Source organism: Stegostoma tigrinum, chromosome 28 (assembly GCF_030684315.1).
Source record: "Stegostoma tigrinum isolate sSteTig4 chromosome 28, sSteTig4.hap1, whole genome shotgun sequence".
Taxonomy (NCBI): domain Eukaryota; kingdom Metazoa; phylum Chordata; class Chondrichthyes; order Orectolobiformes; family Stegostomatidae; genus Stegostoma; species Stegostoma tigrinum.
In genome coordinates, this window is record NC_081381.1 from 25,112,709 (window position 1) to 25,137,049 (window position 24,341).

At 42.3% G+C, this 24,341-nt stretch overlaps 1 protein-coding gene across 9 annotated transcripts in view; it reads right to left on the reverse strand.

Moving 5' to 3' along the window:
• Positions 1-24,341, reverse strand: part of camta1a (calmodulin binding transcription activator 1a) — a 1,145,933-nt gene that overhangs the window by 882,644 nt on the left and 238,948 nt on the right. The window lies entirely within an intron of this gene.

The following is a 24,341-nucleotide window of genomic DNA, read 5'->3' on the forward strand; positions in this document are numbered from 1 at the left end:
TCGAGTACTCTGTGCAGTTTTGGTTACTCTGCTATGGGAAGGATGTGACTGCAATAGCAGGAATGCAGAGGAGATTCACCACAATGTTGCCTGCAATGCAAGGGAGCATAATTTTAAGGTGTAAGGTAGGAGGTTTAGAGGGGAGTTGAGGAAAACATTTTCTTCACCCAGAGGGTGATGGGAATCTGGAATGCACCGCCCGGGAGTGTAGTTGAGGCAGGAAACCTCAACCTTCATCAGAGGGTCTCGGCCCAAAATGTCAGCTTTTGTGCTTCTAAGATGCTGCTTGGCCTGCTGTGTTCATCCAGTTCTACACTGTGTTATCTCGGATTCTCCAGCATCTGCAGTTCCCATTATCTCTCTCCAGCATTAATTTAAAGCAGTTTTTAATTAATGCAGGTGTGATGGGCTGAAGGGCCTCTTTGTGGCATGTGATTCTATGATTCATTGGGAAAACCTAACAGTTCTCAACATAGAAGGTTGTAAATTTAAAATTGTGGATTTTGGATTATATGATTATCAATTTATTTACATGCCTATGAAGATATTATATTCACTGATTGTGATTTAATGAAAATGTTCTTCACCTCACACTGTATTTTAAATCCTACAGCTCACTGCTTGCCACAAAATGTTTTTAGTAAAACTTCTAAATCCAAACACTTGGCAAACATCTGGAGAAGAACAATATAACAGGTCCTGGTCAGTCAGATTCCAGATCTATAACACAACATTAGGCACTTACACAGCATAAACTGGCACACAAAAAAGGAGAATGAATCAGAAAGGTAGTAACTATTTTTTAAAGGAAATCCAAGAAAGAAACCAAATTTCTGCAGTAGCACATTGTTCCAAAACAGCAGCAAAAAGCACATTAGGATGGGGTGGAAAAATGCTTTATTTTGTATCTGAATAAAATGACAAGCGATATGAGGAAGTTTTGTATTAACATGTAAACAATAGAAAACTAACACGTTCCTATCTTGATAATTCATCTAATGTCAACGCGGTTCAAGATTTTCACGCACAGCCCTCACCAGAAGTGCTAAGTAACATACTTCTGTCTGAACATGTGAGAGGTAAAATAAAACCAGCAATAGACAGATAAGAAGCTTTTCTACACAGTGAATAGTTAGGATCTGCAATGTACTGATTGCATTGTGGAGACAACTGAATAAAAAAAAAGTATCAATTAATGATAAAAGCTTGTGTGGTGACATTAGGTGAAATGCTCAAAGCACTGCCGCTGACGTGACAGGCTGAATGGCCTCATGCTGTGCTACAGCAATTTTGTGATTGAGTGTAAAATCATAAAACATGAGCTATCCAAAAGGAAAGACTTCATATTCATTATGTCCACACTTCTGAAATGGTGCTGGGTGCAGTCCTCTGTGAACATTTCCTTTTGGTATTAATTAGTATTTCATGTTTAAAGTGTGGGAATGTTTTGGGAAAACTGCTAGGTGAGGGGTTCCCTTCTCAAAACAGTCATCCCTAATATTTCTTTTCATCTGAATATAGTTTAAAGATGACAAAAATGAAGTATTTGAACACTGAAGAAGTCATTACCAGGTGCATTAAATGATAATGATCATGTTCCATTGGGAAATGCCTACAGCAATCACCAGCAACTTTCTAAAAGTTTAATTAAGCAGCTGTGAACTTTAATTGCTTTACTCAAAAGGAAAGCTGACTCAAAACAAGGGAAAAGAGCAGACATATTTGATCACCTTTAGACTTTTGAGGGTTTCTCCAATGGCCAAGTAAGTATGAACTACAACCAATACCCAACTACAAGATTTCAAATTTGATTCCAAATCATGTCAAGTAAATGGACTTCAGCCAGGATGCCATCAGTAGTCGTTGGACAGGAAAGTGAAAATTAACTATAATTCTTATTCCAGACTGCTATCCAGCATTCCTAAGCTACATTTAAATAACCTGCCAAAATTCATAGGATTCAGACTTACGAGAAGAATGATGGCCACTTGGTGAGGATCAGAGGGATACTAAAACTTGTGGAAAACATCACTGTCTTCATACTTAATAATAAAAAATGAAAAGGTGTGAGAAGATATTCTTGACATTCCTAATGGTTTTAGCATTAATATTGAAGGACATCACAAATTGCCAATTACACAGAATACAAAACAAACCCGATAAGATTATATTTGCTGCTACTTAAATACTAAAACTAGTTTGTGATGTATGAATAAGCTTTCAACCTAGACATAACACTATATTCGACAAACATTCAGTTCAAATTGAACCTTTTCTTTATTGTTAAAGATAGTAACACTGCCAATGCTGGAGCTTGAGATAACACAGTGTGGAGCTGGAGGAACACAGGAGGCCAGGCAGCATGAAAGCTGACACTTCAGGTTGGGTCCCGAAGAAGGACCCGACCTGAAACAACGAAGAAATCTGATTAAGGGCCCAGGTCCGAAATGTCAGCTTTTGTGCTCCTCAGATGCTGCTTGGCCTGCTGTGTTCATCTAGCTCCACACTTTGTTATGTCAAATTCTCCAGCATCTGCAGTTCCCATTATCTCTGACCCGACCTGAAACGACAACTTTCCTGCTCCTCCGATGCTTCCTGGCCTGCTGTGTTCCTCTAGCTCCAGACTGTTACCTCTTTACTTGCGTGTTGCAGGTCAAAAACAGGTTAAGAACCGGCTGCAACTATCTCCTTTTGTAAATAGGGCTGCAGGTCAGCTGAGAACAACGTGCCAGTCTGCCTTCATTCACAGACTGCATGTAGCACGTTGACCCTAGTTGCAAGAGGATACTCTTCTACGTGCTTTGCTGCTGTCAGTGAAACTCAAAGAGTTCCCAATAGAAGATGGGATTTAATTAACACCATAGAACAAGTGAAAGGGGTCCCTTGTTTTTGTTGCTGAGACTAGAATCCACTGAGCTACCACTTATGGTCATTTAAATCAAGAGCTCATGGCATGATTACATTTCAAATACAGACAGAATTATCTGCCACTCTACATTTTGTTGGAACATCAGTAAGAAAGATATACAGGTATCCGGTATTAGGGATTTGAGTAAATCATTTAAAGCACAAGTTGTATTAAGTCAACTTCACTGACAGGCAACAATGGAACTTAAAATGACAAAACGTTTAGAAGGCAGATGATCAGGCGGTTCAAGTTATAACATTGCATAAGTCTGGAGCACACAGGTAAACATGTTTCGCAATAGTTTTATTAGAAGACAGAATAAATTAAATCCCTTAGCTAAAACAGCAAGTTTTCAACCATTTGCAACAGCAATCAAGTGGCAAGTTGAGTTTTCCAACAGTAATGTAATTATTTTTGATCACAATCAAAAGCTTTACATCGAACATAAAATATTTTTGCATTGCATCACCCTTCAAAACTCATTATCCAACAGATGTCAGGTTGGAGAAAAAACAATGATAAATGAAATTTCTGCACCAAACCTGTTACCATATTCTAATTCCTGTAAGCATTGCGTAATGAAAAGGCTAAAAACTTCTGACTCAATTAAAATGAAATAATAATGGCTCATATTTGAATGGCAAGTCCAAAGGCTGCTTCAAAACATGCAATGGTGAGTGAAAGAAAGAAATCAATTAAAAATGCTTCATCAGGTTAGCAAGTTCTGATTTAATATTTATTCGTACTTCACTGAAAACATCGTACAACTCCTGTTGGATGTTCAGAGGGCTGCTTTACAGCACAGAAAGAAGCTGCTGGCTTGAAGCGATCAGCACATCTTAATTTCTACTATGAATTTAGAAAGGTTTTTGCGAATGTCATGCTCAAGTTACTATGAGAGGGTAATAATATAATGGAGTCCATTGTATTAATTTCCCTGCAGAGACCAATAACACAAAAAGGAATCACCAGCCAACTCTGCCAAAAGCAGAGTGATGGACAAGATTTCAGTTCTTGAAATTTTTACTGTAACAGCACTTGTAATTTGCTCACTGAAGCTCAGTTTGGATTCCACCTGGGCCACTCAGCTCCTCACCTTATTAATGGCTTGGTACAAAATGAAGAAAAGAGCACAATTCCAGGAGGTGAGGCAACAGCAACTGCCCTTGACATCAAGGCTGTATCTGACTGACTGTGGCATCAAGGAATACTTACAAAAGTGGAATCTCTGCTGGTTTGAGTCATACCTGGTAACAATGGCTGCGGTTGTTAGAAGTCAGTCATTTCAGCTCCAAGACATCTCTGCTGGAGTGCTTCAGGGTAGATATTTTCTATACAAACTGTTCAGGAGATGTTATTATGCATCTCTGGAGCAGTTGGGACTTGAACACGGATCGTCTGGCTCAGAAGTGCCATTACAACTGTGCCACAACATCATTTCAGTTCCTCAGGGTAGACATTTTTGAATCAACATTTTCAGAGATGTTACTACACCTGGGAAGAGATGGAACATGAACCCAGGCCTCCTGGATTTCCTCAGGGAATATATTTTCTAAATCAACTGCTCAAGTAAGTTATTATACACCTCTTAAGCAGATGGAATGTGAACCACGGCATCCTGACTCACAGATAGGGACATTATCATGGACCACAAGAAGCCAGTTCCTCAAGATAGGCATTTTCTGATCAATCTATTCAGCAATATCATTACATATCTCTGGAGCAGGTGAGGCTTGAGCCCGAATCTTCTAGCTCAGACATGGAGGCACTACCACTGAACCAGCGGAACCCCATTCCCCAGGATAGTGCGCAACTACCTTCAGCCACTTCATCAACAACCTTCCCTCCATCATAAGGTCAGAAAGTGCAGATGTTCTCCAATGATGGCACAATGTTCAGCACCATTCTTGACTCCCCAGATTCTGAAGCAGTCCAAGTCTAAATGCATCAGGATTGGCTGAATAGTGACCATTACCCCATGACTTTCGGTGGCGTTACCATCACTGAATAACCCGTCAACATCATGGAGGAAACACCACTGACCAAAAACTGAACTGGACTGGATTAGCTATATAAATATAGTGGCTACAAGTGTAGGTCAGAGTCTGTCCATGTACATGTCAGGACTATGATGGAATGCTCCCCACTCGTCTGGATGAGTGCAGGTTCAACAAGAAGCCTGACACCATTCGGTGCAAAACAGCCCACTTGATTTCTCGACATCCATAAACATTCACTCTTTCCACCACTGATGTTCAGCAGCAGCAATGCAGAAATTCACTAATCTTTCTTAGACAGCAGCTTCCAACCCACAACCACTTCTGTATAGAAGGATGTGGACAGCAGATACATGGCAACACCACCAGCTACAAGCCACAGGAATTCTTATAAGCCTGGTTCTCCACTAAGAAATCTATCCATAAACACAGAGTTTGGCCCTATATACACTCCATTGTGAAGGAAAACCGGGAGATAATCCAGCTCAACTGGTATCAGAGTTTAAATGACAGGCAGGAAAACAAAACAGCGCTTCATTGGAGATTGCACTGACGATGTTACCCAGCAGGGTTATGAAACCTCTGCAGAACAACAAACCAGCTTGGCGAGCCAACCAACCACAACGTCCGCTACCTGAGCTACAAATCTACTCTAAAACCTTAGAAGCCACTCTCAATCCTCACTTATCCTTGTTCCTTCAGTGTCTTCGAGTTAACATTCTGGTATTCCCACACTAACAGCATCATGGGTCTACCAACAGTACACAGTCTGCAGTGGTTCAAGATGGCAGATCACAACTAACTCCTTAAAAGGCAACTAGGGATGAGCAATAAACGATGACTCAGCCAGCAACATTCATACTGTATGAATGATTTACTTTTTAGAAATCAAACTCAAAATGAACATAAAATTCGGGATGCATGAACAGATCAATTGCATTGCATTGAAAAATAATTAGGCTTAGAATTATTGACACAAGGATATGCCATTTGAAATTACAAGCACTCCCCACACAATTACATTATTACACTACCACTCCCCACACAAAAAAGGACCCTATACAATCTCTCGCTCTTTCCAAATCAGCATCCAGTATGCAGGATCTCTTGCTTTTTCCGCTTCTCTCAAAGAGGTCTCCAGAGAAGGTTTACACAGATAAGGCATATATCTTTGAAAGTCTCACTTGGATTACTTGAGTCTCTATCATGTAGACTCTTCCCACCAAAACTGAAGGCATAGTAGACAGTGAAGAGGTGTTCTAAGATTACAAAGGGATCTGGATCACCTGGGTCACTGGGCTGAAAAATGGCAAATGGAATTCTGTCTGGATAAACGCGAGGTATTGCATTTTAGTACAACAAAGAAATTGTGGGTAGTGCTGTAGAACAGAGGGACCTAGGGATGCAGGAACATAATTCTTTGAAGTTTGCATCACATATAGATAGGGTGGCTGAAAATGTGTTTGACACACTTGCCTTCAACACTCAGTCCTTTGAGAATACAAGTTGGGAAGTCACATTGAGCTTGTACAGGAAATTGGTCAGGACTCTTCTGGAATACTGTGTCAAGGTATGGACACCCAATTTTAGGAAGGATATTGTCAAGTTAGGGAGGGTTCAGAAGAGATTTACCAGGATGTTGCTGGGTATGGAAGGTTTGAGTTACAATGAAGGCTGGATAGGCTGAGACTTTTTTTTAAACTGGAGCATAGGAGGTTGAGAGGCGACTTGATAGAAGGTTATAAAAACTCTACCTAGACAGAGTTAACGGTAGTTGTCTTTTCCCAAGGATGGGGGATTTCAAGACTAGGGAGCACACTTTTAAAGTGAGAGGTAAGACATTTAGGAAAAAAAGACATAAGAAGCAAGTTTTTTTGAGACACAGGCAGTGGTTCATGTGTGGAATGAACTTCCTTAGGAAGTAGTGGATGCAGATACAATTACATGATGAGTACATGAATAAGAAAGATTTGGAGAGATATGGGCCAGAAGCAGGAGGCAGGGCTACTTCACTTTGGAATTATGTTTGGCATGGACTAGATGGACCAAAGGGTCTGTTTCCATGCTGGATGGCTCTATGACTATCCATGTTCACTCAAAAGTAATGTCCTACACAGGAACTCCAATTATTCACCTTTTCAGAATTACCCAAATTTGTCTATGGATTTAAAGGGATATCTCACAAATATAGACTTTTTGCAAAGTAGAGTTCATCACAATTAAGAGGACAATTAAAGAATCAATCTTGTTTGGTGGAGGACTGGAGTCAGATATAGGTCAGATCAAGTAAGGTCATCAGTTTTCATTTTCCATAGAATATTAATGAGCCAGTGACTTTTCACAAAACCTAACAACTTCATTGTCACTTTAAAGTGCTCTTTATTTCCAGCTTTTATTTTTAAAGTAAACACAAATTTTTAAACTACTTACGTAGGATTTGACTTCATGGCCTGTGGATTGTTCCTTTAAATTTCTAAATTATTAATCCTGTAATACTACCACTAGTGTACCTGATACAGAAATTACAATGGCTAAAAGGGAAGATTAAAATAGCAGATATGGTAGAATGGTGGTGAAGTATTTCACCTTGGAAATAAAGATGCATAATGGCAATAAATTGGAAATTGCTAACATAAAAAAGAACAGAAGCGACGAAGACAGATTTAGTATCAGAAGGCTCCAGTCCCAAATGTTCTAGCACCTAACATGCAGGCAATACTTGATAACAGAAATGGAAAGATACAGGTCTTAAAAAGGGAAAAAAAAATCACTTCCAACACCAAAAATCACTTCCAATGCAGGTGTTGCAACAGATTGCATGAACTGTAGAATCCTGCCATTTGCAGGCATTCTACTTGAAACAAAGGACTCAAAACAGGGGTGGCCAGCATCAGAAAGAGATAGGACATGCACAATATACTGTGCACAGTTAATAGGAAAACTTCTGTACAGTAATTCAACCCTTTCTTCGTAAGAGGCAAAAGTTGTTAGGACCACATATCCATCCCAATTTCCTGGACATTAACCCTTCTGGCACATTATCTCATACAGGCTCTGAATTGAAATTTATCCACATATTTTAATCTGAATTATTTTAACAACGTCAACACTATTTTTTGGGAATGTTCAACCAGGACATAGGGGAAATCACGTTTTAGTACACTGCATAAAATTCTGGGTGCCATTCTGTAGGGAGGGTGTTGTTAAACTTGGAACAAAAACAGAAGTCTGGAAAAGCTCAGCAGCTCTGGCAGCAGCTGTGAAGAAAACAAAAAATCAGAGTTAACGTTTCAGGACCAATGACCCTTCCTCAGCACTGATCTGAAACGTTAACTCTGATGTTTTCTTCACACATGCTGCTGAGCCTTTCCAGCAACTTCTGTTTTTGTTCCTGATTTACAACATCTGCAGTTCTTTTAGCTGTTGTGAAACCTGAGAGGGTGCAGAAAAGATTTACAAGGATGTTGCTGGTGCTGGATGGTTTGAGTTAGAGGGACAGACTGAATAGGCTGGGATATTTTTCCACCAGAGTGCCGAGGCTGAGGGATGGCCTCAGGAGGTTGATAGAATCAGGTGGTTTATAGAATCATGAGGGGCACAGATCAGGCGAATAGCCAGGGTCCTTTTCCTAGGGCGGATGAGCCCAAAACTAGATGGCATAGGTTTAAGAGATAATGGGAACTGCAGATGCTGGAGATTCCAAGATAATAAAATGTGAGGCTGGATGAACATAGCAGGCCAAGCAGCATCTCAGGAGCACAAAAGCTGACGTTTCGGGCCTAGACCCTTCATCAGACAGGGGGATGGGGGGAGGGAACTGGAATAAATAGGGAGAGAGGGGGAGGCGGACCGAAGATGGAGAGTAAAGAAGATAGGTGGAGAGGGTGTAGGTGGGGAGGTAGGGAGGGGATAGGTCAGTCCAGGGAAGACGGACAGGTCAAGGAGGTGGGATGAGGTTAGTAGGTAGCTGGGGGTGCGGCTTGGGGTGGGAGGAAGGGATGGGTGAGAGGAAGAACCGGTTAGGGAGGCAGAGACAGGTTGGACTGGTTTTGGGATGCAGTGGGTGGGGGGGAAGAGCTGGGCTGGTTGTGTGGTGCAGTGGGGGGAGGGGATGAACTGGGCTGGTTTAGGGATGCAGTGGGGGAAGGGGAGATTTTGAAACTGGTGAAGTCCACATTAATACCATATGGCTGCAGGGTTCCCAGGCGGAATATGAGTTGCTGTTCCTGCAACCTTCGGGTGGCATCATTGTGGCAGTGCAGGAGGCCCATGATGGACATGTCATCAAGAGAATGGGAGGGGGAGTGGAAATGGTTCGCGACTGGGAGGTGCAGTTGTTTGTTGCGAACTGAGCGGAGGTGTTCTGCAAAGCGGTCCCCAAGCCTCCGCTTGGTTTCCCCAATGTAGAGAAAGCCGCACCGGGTACAGTGGATGCAGTATACCACATTGGCAGATGTGCAGGTGAACCTCTGCTTAATGTGGAATGTCATCTTGGGGCCTGGGATGGGGGTGAGGGAGGAGGTGTGGGGACAAGTGTAGCATTTCCTGCGGTTGCAGGGGAAGGTGCCGGGTGTGGTGGGGTTGGAGGGCAGTGTGGAGCGAACAAGGGAGTCACGGAGAGAGTGGTCTCTCCGGAAAGCAGACAGGGGTGGGGATGGAAAAATGTCTTGGGTGGTGGGGTCGGATTGTAAATGGCGGAAGTGTCGGAGGATAATGCGTTGTATCCGGAGGTTGGTGGGGTGGTGTGTGAGAACGAGGGGGATCCTCTTGGGGCGGTTGTGGCGGGGGCGGGGTGTGAGGGATGTGTCGCGGGAAATGCGGGAGACGCGGTCAAGGGCGTTCTCAATCACCGTGGGGGGGAAGTTGCGGTCCTTAAAGAACTTGGACATCTGGGATGTGCGGGAGTGGAATGTCTTATCGTGGGAGCAGATGCGGCGGAGGCGGAGGAATTGGGAATAGGGGATGGAATTTTTGCAGGAGGGTGGGTGGGAGGAGGTGTATTCTAGGTAGCTGTGGGAGTCGGTGGGCTTGAAATGGACATCAGTTACAAGCTGGTTGCCCGAGATGGAGACTGAGAGGTCCAGGAAGGTGAGGGATGTGCTGGAGATGGCCCAGGTGAACTGAAGGTTGGGGTGGAAGGTGTTGGTGAAGTGGATGAACTGTTCGAGCTCCTCTGGGGAGCAAGAGGCGGCGCCGATACAGTCGTCAATGTACCGGAGGAAGAGGTGGGGTTTGGGGCCTGTGTAGGTGCGGAAGATGGACTGTTCCACGTAACCTACAAAGAGGCAGGCATAGCTGGGGCCCATGCGGGTGCCCATGGCCACCCACTTAGTCTGTAGGAAGTGGGAGGAGTCAAAAGAGAAGTTGTTGAGTGTGAGGACGAGTTCCGCTAGGCGGATGAGAGTGTCGGTGGAGGGGGCCTGGTCAGGCCTGCGGGACAGGAAGAAGCGGAGGGCCTTGAGGCCATCTCCATGCGGAATGCAGGTGTACAGGGACTGGACGTCCATGGTGAATATGAGGTGTTGGGGGCCAGGGAATTGGAAGTCCTGGAGGAGGTGGAGGGCGTGGGTGGTGTCACGGACATAGGTGGGGAGTTCCTGGACCAAAGGGGAGAAAATGGAGTCCAGATAGGTGGAGCCTCCAACCTCATTGTTCCCCAACCCCGCACGGCCCGTTTCTATCTCCTTCCCAAAATCCACAAACCTGCCTGCCCTGGTCGACCCATCGTCTCAGCCTGCTCCTGCCCCACCGAACTCATCTCCACCTATCTGGACTCCATTTTCTCCCCTTTGGTCCAGGAACTCCCCACCTATGTCCGTGACACCACCCACGCCCTCCACCTCCTCCAGGACTTCCAATTCCCTGGCCCCCAACACCTCATTTTCACCATGGACGTCCAGTCCCTGTACACCTGTATTCCGCATGCAGATGGCCTCAAGGCCCTCCGCTTCTTCCTGTCCCGCAGGCCTGACCAGGCCCCCTCCACCGACACTCTCATCCGCCTAGCGGAACTCGTCCTCACACTCAACAACTTCTCTTTTGACTCCTCCCACTTCCTACAGACTAAGGGGGTGGCCATGGGCACCCGCATGGGCCCCAGCTATGCCTGCCTCTTTGTAGGTTACGTGGAACAGTCCATCTTCCGCACCTACACAGGCCCCAAACCCCACCTCTTCCTCCGGTACATTGACGACTGTATCGGCGCCGCCTCTTGCTCCCCAGAGGAGCTCGAACAGTTCATCCACTTCACCAACACCTTCCACCCCAACCTTCAGTTCACCTGGGCCATCTCCAGCACATCCCTCACCTTCCTGGACCTCTCAGTCTCCATCTCGGGCAACCAGCTTGTAACTGATGTCCATTTCAAGCCCACCGACTCCCACAGCTACCTAGAATACACCTCCTCCCACCCACCCTCCTGCAAAAATTCCATCCCCTATTCCCAATTCCTCCGCCTCCGCCGCATCTGCTCCCACGATAAGACATTCCACTCCCGCACATCCCAGATGTCCAAGTTCTTTAAGGACCGCAACTTCCCCCCCACGGTGATTGAGAACGCCCTTGACCGCGTCTCCCGCATTTCCCGCGACACATCCCTCACACCCCGCCCCCGCCACAACCGCCCCAAGAGGATCCCCCTCGTTCTCACACACCACCCCACCAACCTCCGGATACAACGCATTATCCTCCGACACTTCCGCCATTTACAATCCGACCCCACCACCCAAGACATTTTTCCATCCCCACCCCTGTCTGCTTTCCGGAGAGACCACTCTCTCCGTGACTCCCTTGTTCGCTCCACACTGCCCTCCAACCCCACCACACCCGGCACCTTCCCCTGCAACCGCAGGAAATGCTACACTTGTCCCCACACCTCCTCCCTCACCCCCATCCCAGGCCCCAAGATGACATTCCACATTAAGCAGAGGTTCACCTGCACATCTGCCAATGTGGTATACTGCATCCACTGTACCCGGTGCGGCTTTCTCTACATTGGGGAAACCAAGCGGAGGCTTGGGGACCGCTTTGCAGAACACCTCCGCTCAGTTCGCAACAAACAACTGCACCTCCCAGTCGCGAACCATTTCCACTCCCCCTCCCATTCTCTTGATGACATGTCCATCATGGGCCTCCTGCACTGCCACAATGATGCCACCCGAAGGTTGCAGGAACAGCAACTCATATTCCGCCTGGGAACCCTGCAGCCATATGGTATTAATGTGGACTTCACCAGTTTCAAAATCTCCCCTTCCCCCACTGCATCCCTAAACCAGCCCAGTTCATCCCCTCCCCCCACTGCACCACACAACCAGCCCAGCTCTTCCCCCCCACCCACTGCATCCCAAAACCAGTCCAACCTGTCTCTGCCTCCCTAACCGGTTCTTCCTCTCACCCATCCCTTCCTCCCACCCCAAGCCGCACCCCCAGCTACCTACTAACCTCATCCCACCTCCTTGACCTGTCCGTCTTCCCTGGACTGACCTATCCCCTCCCTACCTCCCCACCTACACCCTCTCCACCTATCTTCTTTACTCTCCATCTTCGGTCCGCCTCCCCCTCTCTCCCTATTTATTCCAGTTCCCTCCCCCCATCCCCCTGTCTGATGAAGGGTCTAGGCCCGAAACGTCAGCTTTTGTGCTCCTGAGATGCTGCTTGGCCTGCTGTGTTCATCCAGCCTCACATTTTATTATCTTGGCATAGGTTTAAGGTGCGATGGGTAAGATTTAAAAAAGGGCCCAATGCGTAACTTTTACCAGACAGAGGACAGTATGTGTATGGAACAAGCTGCCAGAGGAAGTGGTAGAGGCTAATACAATTATAACATTTAAAAGGCATCGGATAGGTACATGGTTGAGAAGGTCTTAGAGGGATATGAACCAAATCTGGCAAAACGGACTAGGTCAGATGAGATGTCTGGTTGGCACAGATGAGTTGGACTGAAGGGTCTATTTCTATGCCATACGACTCTATGACTCTATAACTCAACTATCTTTTGGTAACATCCCTTGTTATGCATTTTTAAAAACTTCTCTCCGGCATTTGTGAAAATTTTTATTTCCTGTCTATTCTCTCAGGCTTGCACTTTCTACAAACAGAACCAGTGTAAAAAATTTAGTTGCAAATTACACCCTTGCCATTAAACTATTCTTTAAACATAAAACTAGTACCCTCAGCTATAGACAATGTTTCAAGGCAGTAAAGTAAAATTTAGAAGACTGTGCAATCCATAGAAGGCCATTCCTTCAAGCCAATGATCTGTGTATAGAGGGCACATGCAGGAATCTACTTTTCAGGCACCAACCTGTACCTGGGCATTGATTATTAACTAATATTAATTATGACTAAATGTGTGGAGGTAGATAGCATCAACTGGGAATTTGTTGGTGCCCCACATAAATAGATTGTGGTGGCTGGGTTCAGGAGGTATTTGTTTGTGAAGCATAACTCTACAGACAAATGTTCATAAAAAAGAGTAAAGACTGGATCCAGTTCCACCCTTCACTAAGTGGCTTTCTGGAACATAACACCAATATTGTAAAATATGTGTTCAAATGAAGAATATTCAAATTGTGGACACTAGTTCTGACTCTATTTGTCTCTATTCTTAAAATGTACAAGCAACCAACCTGTTCTCCCAATTAACTGAAGCAATTTCAATTAGAAAACATTCACAAATCTATGTCCTTTTTGGCTTTGAGAAATGAATTTTACACTTCACAAAGATCATCAATACCAAAGAAACTTTTCTCCTTTCATCAAGTGATGGTGTATTGTTTTACCAGTGGAACCTATGCCAAGGGTCTAAGCCTCTCCATCTCTCTACTTTTCTCATTTCTTCAAAGCTTCTGGTTATTTGTTCTACATTTCCTCATGCAACTCAGTATCAAATTTTATTCAGTAACACTTCTGTTAAGTGCATTTTAAGAACATTAATTAAGACTAATTAATTAAGAACACAAATCAAGAACATTTTACTACTTCTAAAAAAGTGCATTATAAATGCAAGTTGCTATTGTAATCTCCAGGCTACTGCAGTGTAAATTTTTTCACTTGCACCTTTTTCAGATTATCTCCTTACCTAGAAATTAAAAGAAATCCTTGAATCGTCAGCACATGAATCTCACATTACACACTGAAATGAAACTTGGTTTGTAAAGAGTAAAGCGCGCTTGCAGAAAAAAAATCTAAAACGTTAACCTAAACGCATTTTATTGTGCAGTTCAGTTATGCTACTGTATGTCTCTAAGGGCTCTGTAAGCGTTCATTTTGGAAGTCCTTCATTTGTTCAACCTGTACAAAACTTAATTACATAAGCAGATTATAAAGAAATGGTGAGCCGTGATGTAAAATATAGCTTCTTGATATTAGAGTTTTGTTTCTGAAATCATACATTTTTTTTGCATGAAAAATTTTACTCTTTTTCTAAACCTGAAACTGTCAAACAACAGCAATGTCATTCTGACATTATATCACCTTCAAGTATAGCTGTAGAGATATTGCTAAAATATTGAACCACAATAGAGGCTCTTCAATTATGACAAGTATTATAAATCATGCTGTCATTCCCACCCCATCACTTCGGAAGCTAGACAACATTTTATTCCATGATAAAGCAATGCTTTTCCGAAAGGAGATGTGGACTTGAGAAAACTTGAGGATTTTTTCAAAATATTTTTCAATAAAAAGTCATATTAAAGGATAGCAAACATTTATAAGGACAGTAATGCCTTATTGCTGAAAGAAAAAAAAAGTCTTGGATTATCTTGCTGTAAAAATGCACTTCCCATTTTCAAACAGCTGTGTTACCAATTTACTGAATTTATAGAACTGCTGCATCAAACTGAGTGAAATTAAATACAATCTGGAGTTCCCCACTTACCACAATGTGTGTAAAGAATTGGGAATAGATAGATATCCAATTGACTACACTCTTAATTTGTCTGTATTAAACTGCTTCGATTGCCTTACTAGTCTTCCTACTCCTTCATCCACCACCAAGACGTTACAATTGGAGTCAATATAGTGGATAACACACCATTGAAAGATGTGGGATGTAATCAATCTCTGTTTTTAAACATCATTCAACTTTGGACCCAAATTTAAAATGCAGAAAGAGATGACACCACATAAATTTATAACTTAGCCAGCAATAAAATTTACAAGCTATCATTTTATTGCACAAATTAGTACAGTCAAAAATGAAAAATTACAAAAGTTGGAAACCCAAAAAAAAAAATCAGAAAATCCTGAAAATACAAAGTATTAAATCAGTATTTTACAGACTGATTAATATTATGTTGAGGTTTCTCATTAGAACTGGTCAGAGTTCTGATGAAGGACCTTTGTCCTGTCTGTTTTATAAACTTATTGCTACATATAGATGATCCATCACTTTATTTTGCTTTGGTTGAGAATACTGACTCTGAGGAATTTTAGTCCCAACATTCCTTTAGATTTGAATCAGTCAATTGTATATACCAAGTAAGTTTTGTTTCTAAATACTTTGATAAGTGCTCTTAGATTTGGATGTTTCTTTTTCGCAGCAAAACTCCAGCCCGTCAACGTGTGCAATCAAGGGACCTTCTAAAATCACAAATAGATCTTCCTCGAACCAAGCAGTTAGAAATTGTATTGTTTGAGTAAATGAGATTTGCAGGGCAATGTTGAGATGCCCATTTCTGGACAGTAACACAGCAAGGCAGCAGTGCTAATAACAAACGTATTGCAAAACAATTTCCCATTAGGGGCACATAAGGTAAATTAACAGCAAATTCAAATATCAATCTAGGCAAATAATAGTAAACGAATGTTGTTTCTTAGTAAAACTACTACTAAATATAATAACATTTAATGTGCACATGTTTCAAAGAATACAATTCAAAACAACACGGGAGAAAGATGTGCTAATGCAGAATACAATTAGGTTCATTTATTGGCAATAGTTTATCATGAAATATCTTGCATTATTCTTTAGCTGGCGGTTTTTGATTCTAGTTTGCAATGTCAATGTCATTGGTTAAGACACCTCTTTGCCCTTGTCACAATTCTTAAATCCTTGGCCTCACCTGTATCTGTTCCAAAGCATATAACTCTACCAAGTCTCTGGTACAGTCACTCCTCTCATTTGGGAGTATGGAGGCACTCCTCCTGCAGAATCCATAACTGACATACTGTTACAAGAATCCTGGAGTACTAGGCTACATGATAATGTTGGAAAACAATCACCTGGAAGCATTCCACAGCCTGTATTCATATGTTTCATGCCAGAACAATGGGGGCACAAGAGGAAGAGGACCATTAATGTAACTTGATTTACTTGCGATCAGATTAGATTAGATTCCCTACAGTGTGGAAACAGGCCCTTCGGCCCAACAAGTCCACACTGACTGTTGGAGCATCCCACCCAGACCCATTCCCCCTATAACCTACACACCCCTGAACATTGTGGGCAACTCAGCATGGCCAATCCACCTAGCCTGCACATCTTTTGACTGTGGAAGGAAACCGGAGGAAACCCAAGTAGACTCAGGGAGAATGTGCAAACTCTGCACAGGCAGTTACCTGGGGCTGGAATTGAATGCGGGTCCCTGGCACTGAGAGGCTGCAGTGCTAACCACTGAGCCACCATGCCACCCTTTAAATTCAGAATGTTTATTTCTGGTCCATCCTTATCCTCATCCATAACTTTCTTAAATCTGACTGAACTATGTTCACTGTCAGAAAATACTCCCCCACTGCCACATCTAGCACTTGCCTAGCCTCATTCACCAAAATTAAATATAGCAAGCTCTCCTTTTGCATGCTGTCTTCAACCACTCTCCTGGGTATATTGTAAGATTCCACATTCAGTAAACCTTTCAGCTTTTGTTTATCCCAGTTAATTTTGGAGAAGTTAAAATCCTCTATCAAAATACTATCCACTTCTCTGAGATCTATCTTTCTATATCTCTCTCTCTCTCTCTCTCTCTCTAAGTGTTTGGGAGTTTACAGCACACGCTCAGCAAGGTTCTTGGTGCCGATTAGTAAGATTTAACTCAAGACTGTGCTCAATTTTTGTATGATGTTAGCTCTCTTAACAGATACCAAAAACGTTGAGAAATTCTGAGAATGCAAGTGGTCTGTATCTGCCACATAAGCTGAGAATTTTCCAGAAAAGTCTTTTGTACTCATGGACAAAAACATTCTACCAGCCTTGATTGCAATTTTTATTTTAAAAAGTACGTTACCATGAGCACAATTGCAGTCAGCAAATTTGACTCCAAATGGCCATGACAATTGGCATTATTTTGTTTCTGAAGAAATAGAATGGAGCTATGCAGTCATCAAGGATAGGAATATCAACGCTTAGGACTAAAACCATTTTGGTTTAACATATATTCCATTAGAAAGGGGACATACAGATTTTGCCTAAGTGAATGTAGACAGAGCGTGTTGTTCAGCATTTGACAAATGTGCAAGTATGTGTAGTTCAAAATTTGATTTACATGGGAATTTACTGATGGGAAAAGAAGTGTCTTTCCAATCTTTCTCAGTCTCTAGCAGCTCTACACGATACAAGTACATACGGATTGCTATGTGCTTGCCTTGTTTATCTTTGAAAACTGTGGTAAACTATTAGGAATTCACAATCTTATTACATAAAGAAAGATTTATTGGCAGCAAAGCTGATGCAAATCTCCTATTTATTCTAACTATGGAATTTGAAATCAGGACGGTAAAACATTTATTAAACTAAGTGCATGCAGGGGCACAAACATTCCTTGATATTAAATCAGTAAATATTTTATTGATCACAGTACTAAAGGCAGGGCAGTTGGGAACTTGAAGACGCTTGTATGATCCAATGTAAACACGTCTACGGTAATGGTAGCTGGAAGAACTTCAGTTCAAAGTCAGAGTCATTGAGATGGACGCAGAGTTCGATAAAGCAACACATCAGGGAGCAGGAAAATAACCTGGACAAGCTGCTACTCTAGGAAGCAGTCACATCCCTTAGAACAGCATCATAGAATTAATTACCATCAAAGAATGGTGGGTGCTAGGAATCTGAAACAAAAACCAGGATTGCTGGAGAAATTCAGCATGTCTGGCAGCATTGTGGACAGAAGTTCTTGAGAGTTCTGAAGAAGGGTGACGAGACCAAAATATTGACTCTGCTTTCTCTTCACAGATACTGCCAGGCCTGCTGAGTTTCTCTAACATTTTGTTTCAATCTGATTAATTCCCTGGTTACTGTCATGGCTCACTCACTGAAGTGCAGAAAGTTTGTATTCTTCAAGCGCAAAAACTCAACTGAAAATATGGCCTAACGATGGTTAATGAGAAGTTAAAGACCATATTAGATCAAAGGAAGAAGCTTATAAACTTGCAAAGGAGGACAAAAAAGCTGATAAAGAGAAAACAGAATACAACATTAAACTGGCAAGAAATAACAACGGCCTGTAAAAACTTCTAGTGGAATCCAAAAAGGAAGAAATAAGCAAAGACAAATGCAGGCCCATTACATTTAACTACAAGAGAATTTATATGAAGCATGTGGAAATTTCAGAACAGCTGAATAAATATAATATGGCCAACTTCACAAAGGAAGATGCAAAACCTTGCCTGAAATGCTAAAGGAACAAATGACCAGCGAGAATGAGAAACTGAAAAAAAGAACAGTATTAGTAAAGTGAAGATAATAACAGGACTGAAAGTTGATAAATTCCCTGGATCTTATTATCTGCATCACAAAATGCTGAATGGAGGTTGGTATAGAAATAGAAAATGCACTGTCGGTCATCTTCTAAAATTCTACAGATTCTAGAATCGTGTCAGTAGATTAGCAGACGGTGTAAATAACCCCACAATTTCTGCAGGAAAGGAGAAAGGAAACAGGGATATAAAGACATATTAGCTTGACATCAACCACAGGGAAGCTGCAAGAAACTGTCAAAGAATATGACAACAGGACACTTACAATCTTATGGTAGAATTGAGCAGTCACTGTGGATTTATGAAAAGCAAATTCTCTAGAATCTAGAAGTTTAAGGGTGATTGTTCGAAAGCTTCAAGATATTAACAAGAAAAGGCTGAATAGATGACAGCTATTTCCCCAATTGAGGATTCTAGAATTTGGGGGTAGAGTCTGGGAATTAGAGCCAGATCATTCAGGAGAGATGTAAATGTTGTGGATGCAGGATTAGTTGTTAATTTTAAATCTGAAACAAATAATACTTTTGCTTAACAAAAGCTTCAGGCATAGGGGCTGAAAACAAGCAGGTGATCAAGACCAGTGATCAACCAAGACCTTATTGGCAGATGGCGCTGGCTCAAGGGGCTAAATAGCTAACTCCTGCTCCAATGCTCCTAAACAAGTTTGACAAAGCTGTAAATTTTTTATGAATATGTAACTAGCAAAATAAATAATGGGGAACTAATGGATGTACATTATTTGAATTGTCAGATGGCTGTTGATAAAGCTCCACACAGAAGATATGCAAAATTAGTCTACATGGACTAGGGTGTAAAATGCTGACATATATTTAGAATTAGTTAACTGGAGAGAAAACAGAATGAGATTAAATGGGTTATTCTTAAGTGGGCAGGATGTTACTGGTGGGGTACTGCAAGGATCTGTGCTTTGGCCCCAGCAATTCACAATCCAAACTAATGATTTAAATGTCAAGACCAAATTAAATATTTCAAATTTTGCTGATGACACAGACAGAAGCATAAATGGGAGTTGAAAGGAAGACATGAAGAAACTTCAAGAGGACTCAGACTGGCCAAGTGAGTAGGCAAGAATATGGCAAACGGAACATAAATGAAAAACTATGAAGTTATCCACTTTGACAGTAAAAACAGAAATGCAGCGTATTTCTTCAATGATGAAAGATTGAGAAGTGTTGATGTCCAAAGGACCCAGATGTCTTTGTTAATCTGCCACTCAGAGCGAACATGCAGATGCAATAAGAAATTCAGAAGACAAATCTTGGATTGGTGGCTTTCATTAGAAGGGGGTTTGAGCACAGAAGTGAACTTCTGTTGTCACTGCATACAGCTATTCTGTACGCAGTTTTGATGTCATTACCTATAGAAGGACACACTTACCATTGAAAGAGTACAAGATAAATGAGGCTGATTTCTGAGAAAGCGGGATAGTCCTGTGCTGAGATATTGAAGAGATCGAACATTTTTATTCTGGAATTTAAAAGAACAAGTGATCTCTAAAACTTTTCAAATTCTAACAGAACTTGACAAAAGAGAAGAGGGATGTTTCCCCAGCCTTTTGGAAGAGAGGGAGGGGGTGGATCTAAAACCTGAGGACACAAGGAAGTTTGAGAAGTAGGTCATTTAGGATGAAATGAAGAGGAATTTTTGTTTCCTTTCAGAGAATGTTGCTGTTGAGCAATTTTTCACTCGAAGGGGCTGTGGAGCTCATTAAGAGAATATTCAATACAAAATTAAATAGATTTCCAGGTGCTAAATAAATTAAAGAATATGGGGATAATGTAAAGAAATTACATTGAGTTAGAAAATTATCTATGATCTAGCGGATTGGTGAAGCAGATTCCATAGACTTCAGTCCCACATTCCTGATGAGAACAGCAACACTGTGGTGGGCAGATGCAATGGCCTTTAATTTTAAAATAAACTAGATAGCTTGTGGCATTGCATATGACATGTCTGAGACTACATCGTTTTAATAGTGGGAAGGAATATGAGTTGCTGGAACAGCCACTCATATTCCGCCTGGGAACCCTGCAGCCTAATGGTATCAATGTGGACTTCACCAGTTTCAAAATCTCCCCTTCCCCAACTGCATCCCGAAACCAGCCCAGTTTGTCCCCTCCCCCCACTGCACCACACAACCAGCCCAGCTCTTCCCCTCCACCCACTGCATCCCAAAACCAGTCCAAACTGTCTCTGCCTCCCTAACCGGTTCTTCCTCTCACCCATCCCTTCCTCCCACCCCAAGCCGCACCCCCAGCTACCTACTAACCTCATCCCACCTCCTTGACCTGTCCGTCTTCCCTGGACTGACCTATCCCCTCCCTACCTCCCCACCTATACTCTCTCCACCTATCTTCTTTACTCTCCATTTTCGGTCCGCCTCCCCCTCTCTCCCTATTTATTCCAGTTCCCTCTCCCCATCCCCCTCTCTGAAGAAGGGTCCAGGCCCGAAACGTCAGCTTTTGTGCTCCTGAGATGGTGCTTGGCCTGCTGTGTTCATCCAGCCTCACATTTTATTACAAAGGAGTATACAACTTGTTTCTCAGTAAGTAACTATTTTATAATAAACTAATCAGAAATGTACCAATAAAAATGTTCTCTTGCTTAAGTATCAACTTACAGCTATCATATTTTGTGTGGTAAAACATATCACAGTGTTTCACTGGAGTATAATCCTGATGGTGGGGCAAAGGAAGATGCATTATGAAACAGCTGAGTTGAAAAGGTAAACTGTAAGGAGCCCCTTAAAAGTAACTAAGTAAGGACAGAGAGCTGAAAGATATTCCAGTGTTTTGGACAAAAACAACTGAAAACGAAGCTACCAAGAATGGGCAAGGGAATTCTTGGTTGCTCCAAGAGTCAGAGCTGGCGAAACAGATAGATCCGTGTCAGTGCGGTGAGTGGGTTGGGTTGGATGACAACTTGCAGGTGATAGCACTCCAATGGCGCTGCTACCTTCTTGATGGTTGCATGTTTTGAGGGTGTTATTAAACAAACCTTGGCGAGCTGCTGCTGTTCATCTTGCAGATGTAGCACACTGCTACCAATATGTTTTAGTGGTGGAGCGAATGAATGTTGAATACTGCATGGGATGCCAATCAAGCAGGCTGCTTTGTCATGGATGGTGTCAGGGTTAGAGTATTATTAGAACTGCACTCATTCACGCAAGTACAGAATACTCCATTATCATACTAAAGTCTTATAGACAGACTTAGGGGAGTGAAGGTGAGTTACTTATCTCAGAATTGCCAGTTTCAGGTTCAGTATGCTTGTATAGCCATAGTTTCATAGTCTACTTCAGTTTCTGGTCTGTACTGAACCAGAGCATGTTTACAGTCGAGGACTCAATCATGTTAATGCCATTGGATAGCATGGGGAGACTGTTAGATCTGGTTTTTGCCACATTCTCTGGCCCTCAGGTGGCATCTATGTTTTTGCCAGTTATCAACCTTCAAGTTATTCCCACTACTTTTCCTTTCAGCTGAGAGAAAAGCATTAACTTAAAAACTTTAAAAACCAAAATGTTCTTGTATAGCTATGGTCAACAAATGTATTCAATTTGTGTTACAAACCACACTTCCATTATGTATTCATGTTAGCAGACAAACATGATGCCCGCCAAAAATATTTTTCAAAGGTATCTTGAAATATTCAATTAGTTTTCATTCACTTTGGTTTTAGATGATGATTTTTCTGGATGTCAATACCTCATTGTTTATTTTCATTTGTCTTAGTAGTTTGTCATTGAATACTTACTATCGACTTTCATTATATGCAATTCATATTGTCACCAGCTCTTCAGTTGTGTTGTGTTGTTGTTGTTGCTTATTATCATTTCAATGAATCATACAATGCTTAACAAACAGAAGACCACCATTCTGTCTATTGTACCTGTGCTGGCCCTATGGCCACTGGAGTGCCATTTCCCTGCATTTTTCCTGTAGACCTGCATTTCTCTTTTTTTCAGATAATGATCCAATTTCCTCTTGAAAGCCTCAGTTGACCATGCCTCCACAACAATCTCAGAGCAGCATTGAGTCATACTGACCAGGTTTCCTAGTCCCATTCACTTGCCTTTGGTCCATTTGTCTCCAAATCTTTTCTATTCATGTACTTGTCCAAATAGTTTTTAAATATCCTAACTGTAGCCACCTCTACTTCTTCCTCTGGCAGCTCATGCCACATAATGCACCACTGAGTGAAAAAGTTGTCCATCATGCCCCATTTAAATCTTTCCACTCTCACCTTAAAGATATACTGTCTACTTTTGGACCGCCCTTCTCTAGGGAAGAATCCTTGGCTACTCACCTTATCTACGCCCTTCATGATTTTATAAACCTCAGTAAGGGCACTGCTCAGCCTCTTATGTGCCAGGGAAAAAGCCCCAACCACTTTCCAGCTTCTCCTTACAACCCAAAATTTCCACATCCTTTCTATAGCAGGGCAACCAAAATTATGCACAGGATTCCAAATGTAGCCTTACCAATGACTTGTTCAGCTGTAACATAGCCTCCCAATTCAAAGCTCCAACCAATTAAGGTCAACTTGCCAAACTTCTCCTTCACCACCCTGTCGACCTGTGATGCTACTTTCAGGAAACTATATACCTGCATCCCTAAGTTTGTCTGGTTGACAACAGTCTCCAGGGCACTATTACCTGTGCCAGTCCTGCTCTGGTTCATCTTATCAAAATGAAGCCTCATGTTAATATGAATTTAACTCCATCTAACATTCCTTAGCCTACTGACCTAGTTGACCACGATCCCCTTGTCCTCTTAGATAACCTTCTTCGCTGTCCAATATACCTCAACTTTATGTCATTTGCAAACTTATTAACAATGCCTCCTATATTCTCATCCAAACCGTTTACATAAATGATGAACGATCATGGATTAGGCACCAATCTTTGGATACACACCACTGGTCACAGGCCTCCAGTCTGAACAACAACCCTTGACCATCACCCTCTGTCTCCCTCTATCAACATAATTTTGTATCCAATTGGCTAGGTCTCCTTGGTTCCCTTGTGATCGAACCTCACTAACATGTCGACCATGATGAACTTCATCAAAGGCCACGTTAAAGCCAATGTAGACAACGTCTACCGCCCTGCCTTCATCTGTCTTCTTGGTTACCTCTTCAAAAATCTCAATCAAACTTGTCAGATACAATTTCCCATGCACAAAGCCATGCTAACTATCCCTATTAGGTTCCTGCACTTCCAAGTACAAGTAGATCCTGTCTCTCAGAATCCCCTCCGCAACTTACACACCACTGACTTTAGGCTCACCAGTCTGTAGTGCCCTGGCTTTTTCTTGCATCCTTTCTCAAATAACAGGATAACTTTAGCCACCTTCCAAGTCTTTTGGCACCGCATCCATGGCAGTTGATGATACAAATATCTCCACTAGAGGCCCCAAAATTTCTCTGGCTTCCATGTCTTTTTCCATGGTAAATACTGATGCAAAATAGTCATTCCAGATCTCACCCATCTCCTGTGGTTCCATCCCCAGACAGCCTCATTGATCTTTAAGGAGCCCTATTCTCCCGCTAGTTATTCTTATGCCCCTAGTATACTTCTAGATTAAAGGAAAATCCAAAGAGATGCTATCTGCCAAAGCACTCATGCCCCATCTCTGCCCTCCTGATTTCTATCTGAAGTTTTGTTTATTCCAGATCCAAAAAGATCTTATGAGAAACATTTTCTTCAATCAGCCACT